This window comes from Meles meles, chromosome 16, assembly GCF_922984935.1.
Source record: "Meles meles chromosome 16, mMelMel3.1 paternal haplotype, whole genome shotgun sequence".
NCBI lineage: Eukaryota > Metazoa > Chordata > Mammalia > Carnivora > Mustelidae > Meles > Meles meles.
In genome coordinates, this window is record NC_060081.1 from 27,863,187 (window position 1) to 27,883,730 (window position 20,544).

At 49.6% G+C, this 20,544-nt stretch overlaps 1 protein-coding gene across 5 annotated transcripts in view; it reads right to left on the reverse strand.

Moving 5' to 3' along the window:
- The window catches only part of CRACDL (CRACD like), a 133,965-nt gene that overhangs the window by 96,493 nt on the left and 16,928 nt on the right, over positions 1-20,544 (reverse strand). Inside the window, exon 1 of one of the 5 annotated variants that reach the window (XM_045980119.1) lies at positions 20,248-20,325. The exons of 3 other annotated variants lie outside the window; for them this stretch is intronic. The gene's annotated coding sequence lies outside the window, so the exon portion shown is untranslated. Of the gene's footprint in view, positions 1-3,148; positions 3,241-20,247; positions 20,326-20,544 lie in introns of those variants that run through there. One more of the 5 variants, XM_045980118.1, reaches the window with a different exon arrangement.

The following is a 20,544-nucleotide window of genomic DNA, read 5'->3' on the forward strand; positions in this document are numbered from 1 at the left end:
CCGCGCTGCAGGCAGAGCGGTGGCAGAGGACGTGCAATGCGCCTGCTGCCCTGCGAGCCAGGTCGTCCAGCCCAGGCTCCACTTCCAGCAAAAGTCCATGCGGCCGTTCTGCTTCACACAGCCCGTCTGTCCACTGACCAGAGACGGCCCTGGGCCCGGCACCAGCCACTTGGTAACGTGAAGGGGTAAGACGAGGTCTCTTAACCTCAAGGTGTTGATCCTTTCTCTCAAAGTGAAAACTGTTTCGTACGCGCCGCAGGATGACAAAAATTACCAAACGTTGAGTCCAATACAACCTTGTAGATTTTGTGGGGATGACAGATGTGAAAAGTGCAATGAGGTCCCGGGATAAAGGAAAAATGTCCTGAAGGCAGTCCGGGAGCAGGTGCTAGGTGGATGGGCGAGGACGGAGGTGGCTCTAGGTCTGGAGCCGAGGGGAGGGCCTCTGACACGGACAGCAGCCACGCTCCAAAGAACAGGCAAGGCCATGTCCAGGTGAAGAAGCAGGGGTGAGGGTTGCAGGTAGCCCCGGGGAAGCGCCTGAGAGCAAAGGGCAAGATGTGGTCGGCAGATGGACTAGCCCCATCAGACAGGAGAAAAAAGTGGCTCAGGAGGACGTGAAAGAATAAAGGCTGGAAAGCGGATGCGGCCCAATGACAGAGCTCTGGAGACTGACACCCACCCTCTCCCCATGCCGTGTGTTTGGGAAATCCTGGCCCAACAGGAAAGCGAGCGCTGGACAGGTGGCTCGGTGTGTGGCTTGCCCTGGTCTCCCCTGTGGCCCCAGCCAGGCCACAAAACCCACGCGGCAACACTCTTCCAGGTATCACAGGGAGCCAGGGCCCAAAAAGAGCAGAGGTGGGACTCAGGGCCTGGCTGTCAACCGTGCCCCCGGGGAGCCGTGGGATGGTGGGCTGTTTTATACACGGCAGAGGAGGGCAACCACACGCACTCGTCCCATCCTGACTGGTGCCCCGAAAATGACTCAAGGGCCCCAGCCCAAGCAAGGAGGGATCCGCACCTCCTCCCAAAGCCTCACAGGGCAGAGCTCATCAGCCACAGGAAACAATCAGGGATGGTTTCAGTTCCCCTCTGGTGGTGGCTGCCAAGAAGAAGCCCTGTCTCAGAAGGAGCCTGGCATCCAGCTCCACGTTCTATGACCGGAGCAATGGCTGGGGAAAGGAAGAAGAAGAACCACAGGAAGAAGATCCCGGCCCTCTCCTTGCTTAGGAAAGGAAGTGGTTCAACAAGGAAAGGGGCTGGGGTGGGGGGGGGCTGCAGTGGGCCCAGGGCTTAGAGCTTTAAAAACACAGGGTTTTGCAGGTCCTGGGTTTCGATCTTGGCTCTGCCTTAGAGAAAGGTGGCCTCTCCTTCGTTCTCTTCTGTGAAATGGGACCATGCCTCCTCACAGGGTTGCTGAGAATTCAGTGAAGATGTGTTGGCTTAGGGCCTGGGCCTGGTCTTAGGATAGGCTCAATAAAAGGGGACCCTTTCGACCATCAGGAAGCCTTGGAGCCCCTGCAGCAGTGGGAAAGTTGCCAACATTGCACAGTTTTCTGGCTCTGGTTCCCACGTGGCAGAGACAGCAGTCTCCCCAGAAAGGGTCTGTCCATCCCTGGTACACAGGGCATCTACAAAAGCATCGTCCCAGGGCTCCCTTTCTCCAGAGAGTTCAGGGGCCTGGAGGACGGAGTGGACATCCCAGGTGCCCTGGGGGTCCTGACACAGAACAGCACCGGCACCTCAGCCAGGGGGCTGCAGGCTGATGTCACATCCACTGAGCACCCAGGCCACGGGGCTTCCCCGTATGTGACGCACCACACACCAGAGCACAGGGCCCACGCTGCACAAGGAATCCTTCCGTCTTTCCTTAAAGTCCTGAATCGCAAAAATGACCCAGTCTATGGAGATTCTAGACTCAGGGATGAGATCTCTATTAGAGTCCAGGATGGGTAGAACTGGTGAGCCTCGTCTGGGCGTGTGTCACCCGCAAGTGGAGTCCAGCGTCAGCAAGTGCGAATGACAGTTGGCTGAGAATGTGCTGTGCCCAGCAGCCCCAGGAAGAATCAAATACAGCCTTTCCTCACAAGGAGCCCGAGAACGAGCTGAAGTAGTAAGACACAAACAGCAGAAAAGCCCAGGAACAGATCCCAGCAGAACGTCTGATGACTGGACAGCAAGACAGAACGTTACGGGCGTCTGCAAGTAGAAGGAGCCATTTGGAGGCTCATGAACCCTAAAACGTGACTTGGAAACACAGACAAAGGAGATTTAGATGTCAGACCCCATGGAATCACTGAAAGGGGTCGGGACAGATGTAGTCACAGACATGGGAGCGGACTCACCTCTCTGAATGTCACCAGAGGTATGGTGAGGGGGTCCCTGGAAGCCTTCACCCATGCTCTGGCCTGCAAGGCCCCAGTGAGGCCCCCTCTCCCACAGCCAGAAAAAAAGCCCCTCTCCTTGCCTAAGACTATGAACAGCTCTCACTGGAGACTCTGTGCACAGCGTACCTCCGGCGTATTGAGTGCCCTCCCTGAGCGTGCGGGTCCCAGGAACGTGTCCTCAGAGCGGCAGGCAGAGGGGCGCCGCACTTCAGCACAGACACAGGTGCTGTCCTGAATTTGCCAACCAGGCTGTCAGCTTTCAGAGCAGTTCTGACCGAGCTCGGTGAGGGATAGATCCCTGGTCACGGCCAAGGCCCGATCAACCCTCAAGTTGGAGGGAAAGTTCAGTAGGACCTAGGGTCCTGCCCTAGATAGGGGTCTCCCCACTGGGTGGAAACACCCTGAGAAGGCCAACTCTAGGGACTTGCCATGGCCTGCCTCCCTAAACTCTGCAACCCTGTATCATCCGCTGACCTATGGGTTCAGTATTTCTGGGCAACTGTCATCTCTTCATTCAGAGGACACATGCTGATCTACATGTCATCTCTCTAAGACGAGCCAAGAAGCCCCAAGTTTATCAGACCTATTAAGGAAAATTTACTAACTGTCCCAGTACCCACAACCAGCTTTACCAGTGTCTCTTCTGGAGAGCTCAGCATCCTGAAATGACAAAACCCTTCCCCCTGGGGCGCACCTCTGTGGGGGCCCACGCTGGCACCTTCACCTGCCTCTGGTACACGGGGGAAGGGGACCATACTCACAGACCAGGCGCTTGCTCCCATCTGCTACGCGGTGGGTTCAGCCTCCCTCCCTTTGGAAACCTAATCTCCAGGACAGCACAGAGGCAGGCAAGAGCTCCCTGAGGCTTCCTGCAAACCAGCAGAGCCAGCACCCTGAATCCAAACAGCCTGAAGCAGAAGCAGCTCACTCCCACCCATTCCCCTGAACTGTGCACATTAACACAAGGACAGGCCTGCCAGTGAGTGCCTGGCAACAACTAGGCAGAGGGACTGGCTTTCCTCAACCCCCCACGTGCACACATGACCTTCCAGAATTCCCTGATTTGGAAACACACTTTATTTTCCCCCTCCTGACCAAAAATCTCGCCAAAGGAAAAAATAATGGAGTCTTCTTATGATTTCTCAGTGAACTATAAGAGAGGACGTCATGCTTCACTGTGTTATATGATTCCGCCTGTGGGAATAAGCCACATCTCAGTGGGCACTGGGACCCAGGAGGAGATTTAAACTACTACAGACACTTAAATCAAGGAATAGATTTTTTTTTCTTCCTAAAGCAACAATATAGCAACGACAAAAACACATTTGGGCTTTGATTATATCCAGACTCTGAGAGTGAGCTAAGCCTTCTTAACATGCCTCACCTGACAACTGCTCTGCAAGTTTACCCTAGTAGTAATTTTTATTTGACGTATCACTACATCACGAGTGCAAAACCATTCTTTTCAGCATTACACACACACACACACACACACACACACACACACACACAGGTATGTGGTCTTGCACTCAGAAATGGTACTGGGGTGCCTCTGTGGCTTAGCTGGTTAAGCGTCTTCCTTTGGCTCAGGTCATAATCCCAGGGTCCTAGGACTGAGCCCTGCATTGGACTCCTTGCTCAGCAGGGAGCCTGCTTCTCCCTCTGTCTCTGCCTGCCACTCCCCATGCTTGTGTGCACACTGCCTCTGTCAAATGAATAAAATCTTAAAAAAAAAAAAAAAAAGGAAAGGAAAGGAAAGAAATGCTGCTGCAGTCAGAAGTGTTGTTTTTGTGGCCCTCAGTCGGGGTGGCATTCTCCGGTCTGGCCTCACACCCAGAGTGACATCTGCAAAGCACGGCCCACAGGCTCATCTAAGAGAGCCGGAGCCAAGCTCATCAGGCTGTGGGCAATACTCCGAGCTCCCATTAGCTCCATGCAGACCAGAGCCTCAGATTGGTGACGACAAGATAAAGTGATCCCAACAGAGTTTTTAAAAAGTGGGAAGATATGGCCCATATATGAAATGGAGTACTATGCCTCCATCAGAAAGGATGAATATCCAACTTTTGTATCAACATGAACAGGACTGGAGGAGATTATACTGAGTGAAATAAGTCAACAGAGAGTCAGTTATCATACGGTTTCACTTACTTGTGGAGCATAAGGAATAACACGGAGGACACTGGGAGAAGGAGAGGAGAAGTGAGTTGGGGGAAATTGGAGGGGGAGACGAACCTTGAGAGACTGTGAACACTGAGAAATAAACCAAGGGCTTTGGAGGGGAGGAGGGTGTGGGGTTGGTTGAGTTTGGTAGTGGGGATTAAAGAGGGCATGTATTGCATGGAGCACTGGGTGTGGTGCATAAACAATGAATCTTGGAACACTGAGAAAATAAAATTAAAATAAAAAATAACATATACAATCAAAAAAAGTATGAGAAAAGTTGACACCGAATATACAGGTAGGCATCAAAGTACCCTCCTTACACACGCCTCATGAGAGTTCATTTTAATTCCTTTGCTTACTTTGGGTGCATGCTCTCATCCTTTCCTACAGAACAATCTTTGGGAAGCCTCCCCACTATGGTTATCATGGTTTTAGTCATGATATGATACCTTTATCCCCGTCACTCTTGGTGATCTGCCCAATGTATGAGGCCTCTCGGGTGGAGCCCTTCCAAGGAGCACTTGACTTGGAGTTCCAAGACTTGGTCCTTGTCCCAGATGTGCTACCTAATATGGAAATACTCTTGGGAAATCCATATGATTGCTCCCTGCCTATTTCTTCATCTGAGACTGAGAAGGTATTTTTCTTGTCTATTTCGAGGATCCGATGAGATACCATGCACACAAACGCCAATCCCCTTTCATTTGGCAAAGGTCCCAAGAGTGTTTATTGACACGAATTTCAATCAGAGAAGAAAGAGGCCACCTTTATTTCTTCCCCTGGGTTCCCACAGGGCTCAAGGGAGCATATATTACAAAAGCCAGGGCCTAGCGGAATTGCTCACACCCATGGACCGCTCCACAGTCTCCCCGGGCTTCCACCTATAGCTGAAGCCAGCCCATTGTTCTAGAACCCTTAGGACTTGGATCTCGGGGGCCCTCATTCAACCCCGGGCCAGCAGGACCTGCTGGACCCTTCCTGTGCATCTTCACACTATGAAAACATCTGCTGGGCTGACCCCAGCCTCCATTCCCGTAGAGCCTGTCTTCAAAGCAGACCTCGAAAATCAGCAACATTCTCTTCCTCCACCTGCTGCCTCACCTTCAGCACAGGTGCACAAAGCAGTGATACCAGAACATTTAACCTCATGAAAATCAGACCTCGGGCCTGCCTGCCCACAAGTGACCATGCAAGAACTTGGTTCCAGGAGCTGTTTCCCAGCACAGGACACAGAGGAAAGGGACATGGGATGGAAACGCCAGACTCCTGGCTTTAGCAGCTCTGTACAGCCCTGAATGGGTAACAGAATCTCTCTGACTCACCATCTGACCCATTGCATCACCGGGCGCTGTGCGGATTCAGTGTGGCAATGCCCAGGAAAGCACTTTGCAAATGATGGCCTGCCATGCAAATAACACGTGCCCTACAGAGGCGCCTGTCCCACTGTCCCACCTCAGGACTTGATAAGACATCACTGTTTTTAACGGAAAATTTTCTTTCACACTAAAATACATGGATTTTTCAAAAAAGAAAACGGCAGATTCAAGGGCCTACCACACCAAAGACTTGCCTGTCAGGGTTTACCCCCAAGCTCCATCCTTATTAGCACAACATTTTGTTCTGAATCGTCCATAAACAAATATTTATTGACTGCTGTTAAGGTCCAGGCCATGCTGGGCACTACAGATTGGGCAACAAACAACCACAAAAGACAAAATCTTTGTTTTAATGTTCCAAGGGGAAGAGAAAAGGAACAAATGTATCCAATATGCCAGGTGGTGATGAGGGAAAGACTTAAAAAACAAAGCAAGGTTGGGAGGTGCTACTTTATTTTATTTTTAAGATTTTATTTCAGAGAGAGAGAGAGAGCTGCAGAGGGAGATGCAGAGAGAGAAGATGCTGTAGAGGGAGAAGGAGAAGCAGGTTCCCCACTGAGCAAGGAACCCGACACAGGGCTCAATCCTCAGACCCCAAGATCATGACATGAGCCCAAGGCAGACACTTAACCCTCTGAGCCACCCAGGAGCCCCAGGGGGTGCTTTTTTTTCACATCTTAATTTAATTTTTTTTTTCAGTGTTCCATGGAGGTACTATTTTAAATAAGGTGATCAGGAAGGCCATCTCTGAGAAGGTGACAGCTGAGCAGAGACTTGACTGGAATGAGGTAGTAAGCCAAGGCTGTTTGTGGGGGATGGGTGTGCAGGCATAGGGGAGAGCCAAGTCCCTCTGAACACAGCAGAGGGAGCCAAGGGGACAATAGGGACAGATCAGAGACATGGTGGGAGCCTGGGGAGAGGAGCCTACCCAGCAAGCAGGTCATTTAGCTCACAGGCAAGACTCTAATTTCATTCTGAATGAAGTTAAGATGTCATCAGAAGGTTCCAAGTGGAATGCTGGCACCACTGAGACACAGTGCAATTGCATTTTCCAGTTACTCTTGCTAGTGTACAGGAACACAATAAATTTTTGCATGTTGCCCATCGATCCTATGACGTTGTTAAATTCACTTATTTGTTTAATTAAGTGCAATTAGCCAGCATGTTTGGAACTGGAGGGTATTATGCTACGTGAAATAAATCAAGCTAAATTCACTTGCTAGTCAAGATTATTTAGAATTCTGCCTTCCACAAACAAAGATAATTTTCCTTCTTCCTTTCCAACCCTTATGGCTTTTATTTCGTTCTGTTGCCTGATTACACGGACTGGGACTTCCAGTCCTGTGCTGTACAGAGTGGAGCACGCAGGCTTCCTTGCCTTACTCCTGATCGAGGAGGAGAGAATTCAATGTGTCACAGTTTAGAATGATTTCAGCTATGGATTTTTGAAAGCTGTCCTCTAACACATGGTGGAATTTCCCTTTTATTCTGAGTTTGCTGAGAATTTCTGATCATAGGCTGTGAGTTTTGTCACATGCTTTTTTCCTGCATCTACTCCACAGATCATAAAATTTTCCTTTTTTATTCAATTAATGTGGTGTATTACAGTCATTGAATTTTCACGTTTTTTTTTTTTAAAGATTTTATTTATTTATTTGACAGAGAGAGAGATCACAAGTAGGCAGAGAGGCAGGCAGAGACAGAGGAGGAAGCAGGCTCCCGCAGAGCAGAGAGCCTGATGCGGGGCTCGATCCCAGGACCCTGAGATCATGACCCGAGCCGAAGGCAGCGGCTTAATCCACTGAGCCACCCAGGCGCCCCGAATTTTCACATGTTAAAGCAACCTTGTGTTCCTGGGGAACCCCACTTGGGTATGAGGTATCATGATTACTGTATGCAATATGCTAGGGGTTTTGTTATTTTTGGAAGAAATATTGGTTGTAACTTCTTTCATTTTTTTAACATGGTTATGCTGGCCTCATGAAATTATATGCGAAATGTTTCTCTAATTATTTGGAAAATGTTTCCTTGTTCATACTGGCAATGTGGTTTCCTTTCCTTTTTCCTTCATTAGTCTTCTTGGGGGGGGATCAATTTTATTCATCTTTTTAAGAGCCAACTTCTGTTTTTATTCATTATTCCCTATCACACATCTATGTTTTTCATTTACCCTCATCTCATCCCTTGTCATATATCTTACTGTTACATATATTATAAATTCCTAAATAAATTGCTTTAAACAATCAATTGTCTTTTAATGAAGTTTAAAAATAAGAAAATTAATTATTTTATATTTACAACACATTTCCTTTTTTATGGCAGCACTTTGTATTCCTACATACGGATCCATTCTATCTGGTGGCATTTCCCTTCAGGCTGAAGACTTTCCTTTAATGGTCCTTATTCTGCAAGTCCACAGCAAACACCTTCTCTTAACTTTTGTCAATCTGAAAATGTCTTTGTTTCACATTTATTTTATTTTTTTTTTAAGTTTTTATTTATTTACTTGACAGGCAGAGATCACAAGGAGGCAGAGAGGGAAGCAGAGAGAGAGAGGGAAGCAGGCTCCCTGTTGAGCAGAGAGCCCGATGCAGGGCTCGATCCCAGGATCCTGAGATCATGACCTGAGCTGAAGGCAGAGGTTTAACCCACTGAGCCACCCAGGTGCCCCAGTTTCACATTTATTTTTGAAAGATTTTTTTTTCAGAACACTAATGACAATGTCCTACTGTCTTCTGCTTTGCATTGTTTTGATAAGAAGTCAGCCGTATTTTTACTTTTGTTTTCTTATATGTAATAGATCTTCTTTCCTCTGGATGCTTTAAAATTTTATTTTTCTCTTTTGTTTTCAGCAATTTAATTCTGGTGTGCCTAGGTGTGGTTTTCTCCCAGTCAGCTCTGCTTGGAATTCCTTGAAATTTGGAAACCTGCAGATTGAAATTCTTTTCCTATCAAATTTGAGGGAATTTCCTCAAATATTTCTCTGCCCCAGCCTCTCTCCTTATAGCATTCCAACTGTACTAGACTACTTGATATTATCTCTCACATGTCATTGAGGTTCTGCTTTTTTTTTTTTTTTTTTTTTTTCCACTCCATGCTTCAGTCTAAATTGTTTGTATTGATCTGTTTTCAAGTTCATGGGTATTTTCTTCTATAGTGCCCAAACTGCTGTTAGATCCATCCAATCCAATCTTTTATTTCAGGTATTACATTTTTCAGTTCTGGAATTTCTATTTGGTTGTTTCTTAAATTTTCATTTCTCTACTGAAATTCCTGTTTGCTCATTATGCTTGGATGGGATTTTAATCTATTGATCTTTTCCTCTTCGTTATCACTCATACTACCTTGCATGCCTAGTTTTTTTTTTTTTTTATTTTATGCTGGATGTTGCAGATAATACTTTGTTTAAATAGTGTTGAGTTTTATTCTGCCAGATAGTTGGCTAGCGCATCATCTGATCCTAACAGGGCTTTCTTCTAGGTTTTGCTATAGTGGGTTTAGCGGGGTGCTTAGCCCAGGCTAGAGTAGACCTACTTTTAAGGCGGTGGCCTTTTTGTGGCCTCAGGTAAAAAAGACTGAGGTGCTCATAAAGTCTCCCCAGTCTGGCAGGTTATAACGCTACCCCTCCCAGCACCATGTGATCCCCAGAAACTCTGCTCAGCTCACTACCCAGCCCTCAGGAGAGCCTTGTCCTATGTAAACAAAGATTAGTATTAGGTAAGAATCTAGGGGACCACTTGGAAGATTTCTGAAATCCTTGCTCTGCTCAGAACTCTCCTCTCCAACACCCCGCCCCCCAAATGCCAGCCACCTCAGCACCCCAGGATTCTGATTCCCATTCCCTCCAATGAGCTCTGTGCCTGAGTCCACCTCCCTGTGCCTTGGTTGCAGAGACACTCCCTAACCCCCTGCCCAGCCAACAGCAAGCCAGGATGAACACACAGCTTGCCTGCGTCAGCATCGCACACTGGCAGGGAGTGACATCCCAGTCTTAATAACAGTTGCTTCATCTGTTTTGTCCAATGTCATAATTGTTTAGGAAAGGAGAATAAATCCAACATTTATTAATCCATCATGGCTGGAATCAGAAGTCTGATTATATTCTAAATGGTGGCTCTGGCTGCTGCACAGAAGAGGCTATAACACAGATGACCTACCATGAGAGACCCCACAAAAAGGACTGACGATGAAGCTTCTCTCAACACAGAATATGCAAATGATGTGATACTGACTAAACATCTGTGCAAGTCCCGCAAGGCATCGGGAGTCAAATGCGTACCTGTAGATAAACCCACGGGAACATTAGGCCAGTTCTCGTCTCTGACGCCAGATACAGACCTGTGGTTTGGAGGTCTGGAGAGACAGGACCCCCTCTCCTAGCCCAGCTGCAGAGGAAGCAGGAGGAGGCAGTCCCTGAAGCTCCTTCTCTGTTCAGAGCTGACTGGCCACAATCTGCAAGACTGGCCATCTCATCTGGAAGACCAGCCACAAGGGCAGAGGAATCCAAAAGTATGGCCTGGAGAGCTCTGAGGTCACCCTCAAGTATCAGGCCTCTTCAGGATGACTCCAAGTCCTCAGCTGCGGGGCAGGAGTTGGTCACACATGCTCTCTCTCTCCTACTGCAGGACCAAGTTAATCCTCCAACAAAAGTCATCTTCCTTGTAAATGTCGGGCCGTGGCACTGCAAATAGGGGTATGGGTGGCTGACAGGCCAGCAGTCCTTCCTGACCACCTAGCTAGAGGATTCTGTGGCTTCTCCTGTCCAAAGCCTATGGATGGTTTGTCAACCAAAGAGTTTAAACGTGTATAGGAAGATTTTATCAGCCCAAATAAAAATGCAAACTCAAACCTGCCCTATCGCTGTGGATGTCTCTCAGCAGATAAATAGCTGAAGGAGCCATCCCCTCCCTTCCCTGGTACAAGCTGCTGCTTGCCCGGGACAACAGACCAAGGCTCCGGTTTCCAAGGTGGCTTACGGATCCAATGACCTTCCCCCGCCACTCCCCCCGTGGCACTGCTTCCAACAGAGAAGGCGCAGAATGAAGCATTTGCCATCTATGAAAGGCCAAGGTCTGCCCTTGAGATGTCGACCACACCTCACCATTTCCACTAAATGCCCTTACATATAGAAATTAATTTCATTTATACCTGGCCTATTTTCTCTCATTGGGGTCTGGGTCCCTATTCTCTTTGGTACAATTAGCCAGAATAGTCTCAAAGGTTCAGAGGTCAACACAGTAAAAGCCCAGACCTGAAACTTGACTTCCCCGACCCCATGTTTAAAGGCTGAATCTGAACTCGAAGTATAGAGGTTGTATTAATGCGTCCTGGTTTTTAGCCTCACAGAGGCCTGGGAGGACTTTCCAGAGAAGATTAAGGACAGACTGGCAGAGAGTCATCAGGCAAGTTCTGTGGAAGGCCTCTGAGCACACCATGAAATTCATATTTTCCAGAGCCCTAGACAGCAGTAGCAAATTCTTAAATTTCCCTGATGATATTTGCATCAGATTTCCTGTGCTTCTCAAGGGATACTTATTTGTTCATAAAATCATTTTCTTTATTTGGTCCAATTTTCTTCTGATTTAAGTGTAGCAGCCGTGCCATGTAATTGCTGTAACTTATAAGGGGTAGACAGGGACGGGAAAGCCCCCATGAAATGTCTGCGAAAACATTCATGATTCTTGGGTGAAGGACGCCAGAGGACGTTTTGAGTGTTTCCAAGTAATCTGGACCCAAGCAACTGTCATCAAACTCAAGTTCATAAAAACTGCAAATGCAAACGAAATGAGCTGTCAGGAGCAAACCCTGGCCATGCAAAATGGAACTTCCTCCTTCCCATGCATTCCTGCTGCTGACCTGCTCAGGCCCATTGAAATCTGATGCCCAGGCTGAGGCTGATAGGCCTCCCAGGGGAGCAGGGCCCTGGCATGGAGCCCTCTATCTGGTCGCGCACCCCAAGCCACCTGGCTAGCTGCTCCTTTACCCTCGTTCCCTTTTGGCCAAAGGAATCCTGTTCCTGTGCCACCTGTAATCTCAGGGAGCCTTGCCCCAGGTCTGCAGCCCGTCAGTGGGCCTGGCAAAGGGCTAGCAAAAGGGCTGAGGGAAGACCAGAGCGAAAGGCCTAGGTAGCAGGGCTCTGGCGGCTTTTGTAAAGGGGTCCTTTCACCCTGAAGGGGGAAACTGCTACATGTTGGACAGATCTCAACACTCCAGCTTCACAAAACATCGAGCAGTCTTCCTCACTGTGTCCTTTGTCTCCAACTATCACACTTGGGGGAATTCTACTCCCTGCCCCCCCCCCCCCCCCACCTGCCCCAACTCGGCCCCTGCAGGCAGCAGATTTCAAAGACCTCTCAGCAAGAGGGGTTGTGGGCCGGACCCAAGCTCAGGCAGGAGACTCCACATACCTTTTGAGAAAAGCAGTCAGCACATCTTCTCTAAAAATGTACTCTGAGAAGTTCTTTATTTCCCAAACTGTTACTCTCAGGATGACCTCTCCAGACTGGATCAGCTCCGGCTCACGATGAAAACCATTCCCCTCCGACAAGGAGCCTCAAAGAGGAGGGCGTCCAACATCCACCCCGTGCTAGGGTGTGGGCTTCGGAGCACACCAGGTCTAGGTCTGCTTACGTGGGTGACCCTGGCAAGGGCATGTTTCCTTTTCTACAAAGCGGAGCTAGGAACTGCACCTTCTCTCGGGGGATACAGGGGGTTCAATATGGTGATACAGATCAACTGGTTAGCTCAAGTCTGTACACAACTCCCTTTGGGTGAAAGGGGCAGCTCGGGACTCAGGTGCCAACAAGCTTGGCACAGAGAACCAGAACCTAAGAAACCTTCTATTTTTTGAGAAAGGTTGAGAAGTTGTCCTCAAACCCAGGTGACTGTCAGGCAGTGGGGTATACAGCTAGGCTCCCCGGCCTGAGGCGTCTCAGTGTTAAGAGTAGATGTTACACAAGGATCATACCAATGTCACTGGCAAAGAATTAGAAACCCTGACTGGGATTTTCTTTTTTAATTTCTCCCCAGAGAATTCTTTCCAACATTCAACGTACTGCAAATTACTTCACTCTTCTTGGCTTCAGTGCTCATACTCGGAAAATACAGAAATTGTCCAATCTCTGGATCTATTCTTGTCCCAAGATGCCCCAGTTTGAGGCTCAACAGTGGGGTCATGACACCCAGAGTTCTGGGTGCAGCCTGGAGGGACAGCCTGATGGGATAATGCCAGGCAGCAGGTGAGCAGCAGGCCCTTGGGCAAGGTGCTAAAGTGAGGGGCCAGGGAGCCTCTGTACCTGTCATTCTGCCCCCAACATAGGCACATCCTTTCTACCATCTGGCCCTCAGGTACCTTGTCCTTCAAAGGGGAATGTTAATTCCAGCCCTGCCCACCTCACAGTTGATGTGGGGCCCAAACAAGACAGCTGAGTACACGGTGCGCCTTGAAAAAACCAGATGGCTCTAACAACAGGAAAGTTTCTTCAGACTTGTGGGACCCTTAACACAAATGTCCGCAGGGACTGGCCCCAGGTACCAGCAGAGGGAGCCCGCGGGTATAGCGTTAAGGGTCCTGGACCTCTGTGTGAAGAGCACTGGATCAGGCACTAAAGGGACAGAGCTGGTGGAAGCGTGGTCCCTGGTCTCCAACTGTCCCAGCAGGGGACTCCGTGTGTTACGTCTAGTTGTGGCCCAACGTTAGGTCTAGGTCTGGCCCAACACATCCCTTCTGAGATCCCGTGTTCAGAGCTGATGAGGCCGGCCAGATCAACACTGCAGAGGCAGTGTTAGGGCAAGACGGAAAGGCAGCTGCAAAATGGGAGCGCTGGTCCTCTGTGGGACCGGACACCGGTGGCAGGCTCACTGTGTGCAGAGCCAGCCCGTGGTGGCTTCCGGGGCACAAATGCAGGTGATCACGTGCAGGCCCGGGCTGTAAGGCGGAAGTCAGTTGCTGAGCTTCAAAGCTGGGCCACCCTGAAAACCTTCGGATGCTTTGTTTTCTTCCCCAAATTGTTCTACTCACGCGATTCCACCCACAGCAACCCCCAGCACACCAATCACTCAGACTGTGAGTGTTTCATGCGGCAATGGGGAAGCCACAGCAGCAACCTCGGGTACCCAGACCGCATGCTGGAATCTCTGCAAATGTTTTTTCTAGAACAATGCTGACACACATGTGATTCAACACCCCCGTTCCACCTAGCTGATTCATTCGGCGGCACCACAAGTGCCAGGCCCCTCCCCGCTCCTGGGAAGCTTAAAGCCTGCCCCTTGGTTTTGCACCAACGAGCAGCAGCAGCGGTACTGCTGCCCTGTTGTCTCCGGTGACAACCGCGGGCATCCTGGGCAACACACCAATGCCAGAGGTTGGAGAGAGCAGGGAAAGAAGCAAAGGAAAACAAAGCATTTTGCAATCTGTTAAAATACCCATGCTCACCAATCCCTCCCTGGGAATAGAAAGGCAGCTTACAAAGAGAGAACGCCAGGCAGAGGAGGAGGCCGTGCTGCCTAGGGGTGGGGTCAGCTCAGGGGCAGCTGGACTCTGCCTGGCTCAGTGTGCAGCGGGGCAGGTAAAGGCAGGGAGCCACCAGAAGGGAAGCAGGGAGCACGGTGGTGCCCACACCTGTCTGCCACTCACTCCTGGGGAGTGACCTGACTGTGCCCTCTCGGCACCCACGTCTGTCTCAGGTGTGCTGAGGCTACACCAGCTGCGCTGGCACAGGCCTGCTTCTCGGACCCCGTGCTCATCTATAACTGGGTGTGTGCCAGGCACAGAGCAGGCCTTCCCCTAACGCCCTGGGGCCAGGGCTGGCTCCTGAGAGCCAACCCCCATGCCACTCAGGACTGCTGCCTCTGGGCTCCACCCCCACCACGCCTGGCACAGCCACCTCCTCCCTGCTGCAACCCTGCTAAAACACAGCTGAGCTAATTCTGGGCTCCCTGCCACCCGCACAAGCCCACGCCGCACATGTTCTGACTCATTTCTGAGGCTCCCAGAAGCTAGGGCCAGGAGAAAGGCTGCAAGGGACCCTCTGGGCACCCCATCAGCCTAGGCCCAGGGTCTTTAGGCCTGGCAATGGAACCAGAGGCAGATCTGAGACCTCTAACCACCGCGACCCCATCACACTGGTAGGAGACGAGCCCAAATTTTAAACTCCATGAATATCTTGAGATTCATATATTCATAGACATAGACTCAAAGTACACATAGCATGGAGTTAAAATCTAGAGTTAAAAATTAAACCTATGCTACTCTTACCACCAGGACCCATTCTGACACATGGAAAATTCTCACCCTATTAAAGCTCTCAAACATAAAAAGCATGAGATCAGAAAACGAGAATATTTACATCGAGCAGCTCAATTCTACCTAATTCAAAAACCATTTGCTGGGGTGCCGGGGTGGCTCAGTGGGTTGGAGCCTCTGCCTTTGGCTCAGGTCATGATCCCAGGGTCCTGGGATCGAGTCCCGCATCAGGCTCTCTGCTCGGTGGAGAGCCAGCTTCCCCCTCTCTCTCTGCCTGCCTCTCTGCCTAGTTGTGATCTCTGTCAAATAAATAAATAAAATCTAAACAAACAAACAAACAAACAAAATTTGCTGAACACCTATTATGCATTATTCTTTCTTGTGTTTCCAGAACCTAAGGCACAGTCTCTACCCTCAAGAAATCTCAGTCTGTGGAGGAAACAGACAGTCATTTCTACAGTCTGCTTATAATGGAAGGACATATAATGTGACAGGGGGAAGCCACAGGGAACAGTCGCCTCTGCCCAGGAGGTGAGGGAGCTGAAAGAGTGACCTGTGGCCAGGCTGCTGGGTGGACCCAGTGGGCAGCTTGTGGGCAGCAAGGACACAGGTCTGACGTCTGGAGAGCAAGGAGTATAAAGGTTGCAACATTTGGGCAATGAGGGGAGGGGTTGGTGTCAGAAGTGGTTACACGGCCAGACACCAAGCCCCTTTGTAAAGACGTCCCTTCCAGCAGAATGCAGGTCTGGGCATCAAAGGTGTGAGGGAAGGTGTGGGCTGCAGAAGCACAGAGACACCCCCCCCACCCCCGATGCCTAACAGCAGGCAAGCAGTTCACATGCTCTGAGCCTCACAATGATCAGAATAAACAATCAGAACAAAACCTACCTTTCAGGGCTGCTCTGAGGATTAAATAAGCTATGGAGAAGCCCCTGGCAAAGCTTCTGGCCTGTGGCCAGTGATCCTGCAGCGACCCACTAAGACATGATGGGGACAATACACAGTTTAGAGCCAGACAGGCTGGCAGTCAAACCCCAGCTCCATCGTCAAGAACCAGTACAACCTGGGGAACATTACTTCATACCTCCAAGCCCCAGCCTCATCAACAAGAATGGCAAAAACAAGTGACCTGTTACTAGGCTTAGAAATTATCTCTGCATTACAGGCTTTTATTATCATTCTGTCATTGCCCAGGACCCGCCAGCCAGAGTGGGGCGAGCAGGCTGACGCACATGCCCCACTTGTGGTCAGAGGCCAGGATTCAAAGTCGAGCGCAGACCGAAGCCTGGGTAACTGTGCTCCTGGAATTCCTCTACGGAACCTGCCACTCAGTCACCTCCTCCTGCCTCCTCCAGCACCACATGGCAACCCAGCCAGCTCCAAGCAGCATGGAAATTTACTCAAGGTGGCCTCTGCCCCTCCACCCTAGACAGGAAGTGCCATGGAGCCGGGTTTCCAGGGGGCAGGTTCCCCTCTCTAATGCAGGCTGTGGCACCCATGTGTGTGAATGCTGATGCTATGAACATGCAGAGAAAGTACACGAGGGCAGCTCAGACACAAGAGAGGGCCTCCTGAGAAACCTAGCAGGGTTCTGCCCACCCTTAGGCTGAGGACGGCCCCCAGCCCACCAGGCTGGCGTGCTCCCCCACAGGCTCCCTGAACATCCTGCCCCACCGAGCTCCTGCGTGGAGAGGCAGGCAGGTGGCATCCCCGCTTGGTGTGGGCTACAGCGACACGCGTACCCACGGGAGCCTGGCGGAGCTTCCCTGAAAAACTGCCCCCGCGCTGCTCCAGGCTTGGGTTACAGAGGCTGGCTCCTGTCACTGCCGCCCACGGTGGCTCTGAGATTACACGAGCTGGACATCGTCCAGGCAAACCTACTGTTTGTTTTCATCCTCTTTGAAGGAGACTTAAAAAAAAAACAAACAAACAACCCCCCCCCCAAAAAAAACAGGAGTCTGGTCTGGGGAGAGAGGAGCCTTGCTCCCGTCCCCTCCTCCACCTTCTGGGGAGAAGGGCCTAGCTCACAAGGGTGACTGTTCACTGGCAGGAGACCTGGGCCCTCACCACCAACAGGCCGCTGTTGTCTCCAAACAGGAGGGCCCTGTGCAAGGAGGCAGGGGTGGCCTTGGGTGCAAGTGCCCATCAGCCAGCACCCATCCAGGGAGAGCCAGCCACCCAACCTCTTGCTTCTGTTTTTGACAGTCTCATCCTGGAACCTAAGACCCCTGAGAGAGAAGGAAGGCTGATGTGACTCTCAGCTCCCTCATGCTGTTCCCAGAGCGGGGCCCCAGCCCCTTGAGACAATGTCTGGCAGTCAGCAGGTGCACAATGGGCAAAGGGGTGCAGCCCAGAGCAGGAGACCCAGGCACCTGGGTATCAGCTCCCTTGTCAGTCTTGGGTCTCTTCCAGTATGGGCGGTTTTGGTGTAGGAGTTGGCATGGGGCCCTCAGGGTAAAGATATAATGGAGGGAGGGAAGGCAGCAGGCTGGGAGTGTCCATTTCCTGGCCTGGCCCAGGGACTGGGTCTAACCCCTACTCAGAGTGATAAAAAAAGAAAAGGACATCACATAACAGACCTTAGGATACTGGGGCCCGGGGACAAGGAGGTATCCAGAGTGTGGGAGAGGGGCTGCCCCTCACTGTCTCCTTTCTGCAAGGAAACAGGGGTAGCTGAGTCCTTCCTTTGGGCCTAGGATTATCTAGAGGAGGCAAGAGCAGAATGTCACAGTGCACTGGCTTCTGAGCACACTGGAGACACCTTCTGGTACCCCCAGTGATGAGGACAACAACAAATGGGGGCAAGAGCATGCTAATGCCTGTCCCTGTGCCCATGAGGACAAGTGAGGTCTGAGAACATGACTCTCCTGAGACCTCAGGAATCTGGAGTCCTGCGGGAGCTGCGTAGGTTTGTGCTAAACCAGGAGATGGGGAGACCTCGTGAAAATCACCTGAGAGCAGAGGGAGGAGGGCTGTCAATTTTGTTCAAGGGAAGGACGGGAGCTGCAGGGACGGGGTAGGGGCTGCACTGGGCAGGTGAAGAGGGGGCTGCTGGGGCACACTGGGGAGAGTGGTCAGCTGAGGAAGCCAGGCAGGCAGGCTGGTCATCGTTGGGCAGGCACAGTCAGGGTCCATGTGATAGGTCCAAGTTACACACTCAATGCCAATTTGTGACAAGAGGTCAAGTTCCTTCAACACAGCTTTCTCTGACTCTAGAACTGAGGAGAAGCACAAAGGCAGGTCTTGAAAATGTCTGCTAACCAGCACTTCATCTCATAGAACCAAAACCAAAACTCCGACCATATAGAGCACAAGTGTTCAAAGGCTTAGCTAAGCCTTTGTTTGGCAAATGATAGCACCTGGTTCTTCTGGGCTTTCCAGATTGCTGCCTTTTAAAGCCACTGTGTCAGGCTTGGAAAACTGCCCCAAACTTCTAGAAGGGGATGGACAGTAGGAACCCCAACAACACTGTATAATCTCAGGGTACACTTACAAAAATGAGGATTTTCCTAATTATAAAAGTAATTCACAGGGCTGTAAGAAACCCACAGCATGCACACAATGGAACACTACTTGGCAATAAGAAGGACTAAATCACTGAAACCCACATCTCCATGGATGAACTACAAAATAAGAGGCTCAAAGAAGCCAGACAAAGAGATTCCATACTGCAAGATGGCACTGACATAAAATTTTAGGGAATATATACTGAATAACAGCGACAGAGAGTGGGTCGGTGGTCACCTTATCGGGATAAAGGGAGGGGATTATGAAGGGCATGATGGATATGTTCATTATCTTGACAGTGTGTGTCAGTTTCATGGATATGTACATGTGTCAAAACTTATCAGATTAAACTGCAGGGTATGTGTCAATTAAATCCCAGTAAAGCTGTTTTTTTTTTTTTTTTAAACTCATCCATCCTGATTGTAAGAGAAAATACAAAAAAATATTATATCTCCCATAATTCTATCAGAGCTGACTGGAGACATTGTGATAATGTTTTCCTTCCAGTATTTTCTCTATACACAGACATAAACAATATCTGGAATTTGTTTTTATGTAGAAGGAAATCTCTTTTTTTAGAAAGTTTTATGTTCTGAAAAAAAAAAGTTTTATGTCCTGAAGTATTTTTTTTTAAATTTTAAAATGGTCCTTCCTGAATATTTTTTGTTTGGGTTTTAAGCACCAATCCCTCAGGCATGCTGAGAAGAGGAGGTGAATAAGCAGCTCCCAGGAAGGGAAGACCATCAAGGCAAGGGGTAGAGCCCTTGCAGCGAGCCTGTCCAGAGGATCTGGGTGGACACACAGCAGGGCACAGGTCCCTGACCCTGAGTGACAGCCTGCCTGAGCTTCTGGGAATGTCCACACCCCTTCCTTTGGTTCAGTCCACCCAAACCCTCTTGAGCTCTAGATCAAGCTGAAATGACAGTGCCATGTACCCAGTACCCATTCCATCAATATTTGCTAAAGGGAGCCTAAAATAATGTGATAACCAGCTTATTCACCCAGCATCTCTCCCATTCTCACTCTGGCCCCCAGCTCTTTCCCTCCGGTCCTGCACTCCCTTCATTTCCCTTCCAGCTCTAGTTGCCATCCTTCCTGTCTTCTCCATTTAGCCTTAGACCATGAAGCTCCCTTCACTAAGCATCCTGAGTAACGCTCTCAAGGGCTCGACCACACTCTGGCATGAGAATGACTCATTCCTCGTTATTGGATGCTTCCAAATTTTCATCTTTATAAATAACATCATGAGGAACATCCTTGCACAGAAACTTTTTGACTGCAGAGTTCATTGTTTCCTGGGGAAAAATTCCTAAAAGCAGAATCACCAGGATAAAGGGATGAATTCTTTTAAGGGTTTTGGGACATTCTGCCAAAGCCGCTTGGCCGAGAGCTCTTACCGTCCCTTCCTAAAGGCACAAGGGAGTCCTTGCCACACATGTCTACTTGTGTGGAGCATTGTCATTCACAAAAACAAACAAAAACAATATACACCAAAAACTTGCTAATTTGATAGCAAAAATTAGTACCTAATTTTCACATGCACCTATTTGATTACTGTAAGACTGACCTTTCTCACATTTGCTGCCACAGGGGGCACCTGGGTGGCTCAGCTCATTGAGCATGTGACTCTTGATTTCAGTTCAGGTCATGATTTCAAGGTCCTGGGATGGAGCCCCGCTCAGCAGGGAGTCTGCTTCTCTCCCTCTTCTTCTGCCCGTCCCCCTTGCTCCTGTGTGCACACACGCTCTCGCTGTCTCTCTCAAATACATAAATCTTAAAAAAAAAAAAAAAACACCAACAAATTCATATCCTTTACCCACTTTCCTACCAGTAAGTTCATTTGTAATAAGACTTCTTCATATCA